Here is a 3,134-nt window from a genome sequence, read left to right as displayed (position 1 = left end):
TCTTGCTAGGTCAGACTAGGTTAGTACCCGATCCGGGTACTAATTACGTGCATATTGTGCCCATGATTGGAGATCCAGACCATTGATCTGAAAAACCATTCTTATGTAGTGCCTCTAAAACATCTCAGACTCAAAGATTATAAGTCTTTGAACGGCAGCCTGAAATAAATAATCACGTTAAAGCACAACAATTGTCCCAACTAATTGCAATAGATGGGTCATATAAGTTTGTCCGGTCTATTTTTTTTTTTTTTTTTAGTGGGGGTGGTGGAATTAGAGGTGGGCATGTTGGACCCGATCCGGTGGATCCGACCCAACTCGGTACCGTTCCGAACAGAACCGATGGCCTAGATTGGCCCTGATCGAGTTTGTTAATCCAGATCCGATCGTTTTTCGGGTCGAGTTCGGATAGAGGTGTATCCGGACAGAACCGATCTAAAAACTCGAATCGAAATGATCCGAACCGACCTGACTCGACCCGACCCAGGATGTAAATATATCTCTAAACAAAAGTTTCACCGCCCAGGCTTTTCGTTCGGCGCTAAAAAACCCCGCCCAATGTACACCTGAGCCTCCCAACTCTATCTCTCTATTTCTCTCTAACTCTCTCTATATCTGTCTATCTCTCTCTCTATATCTGTCTCTCTATTTCTGTTGAAGAAGAAGGTAAGAAGAATGCTAGCTAGATGTACTGTGATAGATCAAATCCTTCTTTTTTTGCCGTTGGGTTTTGGAGCTTCATGGGATTTCTCTGTTGGAGAGAAATAGATACTGAGAAATGGTGTATAGTTGTGTACGAAAGAGAGAGAGGGAAAGAGAGAGAGTCGTAGCTGAAGAATGGTAGGCATACAGCTGTTTACAGGCTATCATCTTAACAGTCACACCGAAGTTAACAGAAGCAGATTGGCCGGTGTACGAAGCAGATCGGCTGGTGTAATGGGTCTGAAGTCTGATCACAAGGTATGTGTTATTTCCAAACCGTCCATCCATTTGGCGAGCTCATTTTAAGGCTTGAGACAAAAGAAATAAGACAGATCTAACCATCAACTGGACCACACTTCAAAAACTAGTGGGAGATTGAACGTCTACCATTGAAACCCTTTTTAGGGTCACAGAAGTTTTGGATCAATATGAAATTTGTTTTTCCTCTTCATTTAGGTACTTATGACCTTATGAAATTTATTTTTCCTATTCATTCAGTTACTTGTGACCTTATAAACAGATTGGATGTAAAATAAACATTATAGTGGGCCCTACAAAATTTTTTAAGGTGAAAATCATTATCTCTACTACTATTTATGGTGTGGTCGAGATCATCTTTGGATATGATTCATTTTTTTGGATAATGCTCTAAAATGATCTCTAAAAATAGATGAACGGTGTAGATATAAAAAATACATTAATGGGGGGCCCATGTAAGATGTAACTTTGATCTCCTTTGAGCTAGTCGTTCTCAGAACTCGGAGATCAAGGAGCGTCAGTGTTGTTTTCGCACGACACGTACTAAGAGCAGCTATATAGGCTAGCTGGTGCTAGCTACAGACATATAAAGCTTCTTCAAGAAGCTATATACCTGTACATTTTTATCCTAAATTATATGGGGCCATCTTGAATTTTTTTGGTTTATCCACACCGTCCATCAGTTTTTTCAAATCATTTTAGGGGATAGTAAATTTTTAATAAATTCAATAATTAAGTAAATAGCACCATACGAAACACTGATAATAATGATTTCTACACCGTTGAAAGAAATAAACGATCCGAACCTTGCACAATCCGATCTGACTTGGTTTTCCTGACCGAGTCAGACTCGGATCGATTCAGGCCAGCCGGATTTTGGATCTGTTTGAGTTAGATGACTCGGACTCGGTCCCAAATCGGATCGAGTTCGGGTCAAGCCCTGCAAATTTCGAACCGAGTTGAATTGGACCTAATCCGATCCGACTCGGTCCGATGCCAGCTCTAGGTGGAATGTTGAGGGTCAAATATTGCATATCAGACCCCATTTATTACCTGGATTTATGAGCATGACTCTGTTTAACGGCTTGGTTTAACTGTGTATGTGATGCAAGGTGTAATTACGAACTGAGACTAAGAAAGGGTGTTTAAAGCTGGGATTTAACGCTCTGATGACACCCAAGGCAAGGGACGGATTCCAGGAGACCCAAGATCAACAGAATTACACATCAGGGACCCAAGAAAATCGAGGAATTGAAGCTCAAGTGGCCTGAAAAGCATCCAGAATGCAAGATCACAGGGTTCCCACCATCCGTTCAGTTCGAAACTCCATACGTGGCCTGAGGACCATAAATGAACCGTACATGTAAAATTTCATCCATTGGATCGCTGTGGAAGTGGCCCAACGGACAGATCAGCCCACAAATTATCAATCTGGGGCCCGCCTGATAGCTGGATATACTTCAATTTTGGTTTCAACCCCTTAAATGAGATAGAGAAACGGATGGATGGAACGGATTTGGCATGAACATCATGATGGGCCCCACCTTAGGTTGCATGTGTACACATTACATGGGAGTGTGACGTGCACCGAACCCATGAAATCGGTCAGCGCGCTCGCTGACCGATCCCTTCTACAAAACAGGTTCTCTTTCCTGCGAACGCAAAACAGAGCCTGCGGAAGTGTTCTTGTGGGCCACCATCATGATGCGACGGTCCGATCTGGACCGTCCATTGGAATCCCACGGGTCCACTGGCCAAAACCTAGGTGACCTTTTGGCCCCATGCAGATGCAAACACGAAGATCGATGCACAACATAGGATGAACGGTGAATTGAGTGAGTACAATGGGCCGCACAAGAACCTACGAAAACTACTCCTCCCCGACTGATTTTTCACAAGGATTTCAATGGACGGTGGGGATTTCTCAACCGATTTCGATCAGGGCCTCCACCAACGTCCCAGCGCAAGAAGCACCGAGCTCTGTTGCGCGCAACCGGGATTTTCGGGCCGTTCCGTGATCAAGAGGAGGATCGGATTCTCTATCTGGACCGTCCAAATTCTGTCCATGGTGGGTCTGATTAGAACCAAGACGACTGAACGTCTTGGATCAAGTTCTGTTGCAGAAAATTCCGTTTCAAACGGAGGTAATTTGCTTTGCTGCGTAACAGAGAGTC

This window comes from Magnolia sinica, chromosome 13, assembly GCF_029962835.1.
Source record: "Magnolia sinica isolate HGM2019 chromosome 13, MsV1, whole genome shotgun sequence".
Lineage (NCBI taxonomy): Eukaryota > Viridiplantae > Streptophyta > Magnoliopsida > Magnoliales > Magnoliaceae > Magnolia > Magnolia sinica.
The sequence above is the reverse complement of the archived record's forward strand: the minus strand, read 5'-3'. Positions refer to the sequence as shown.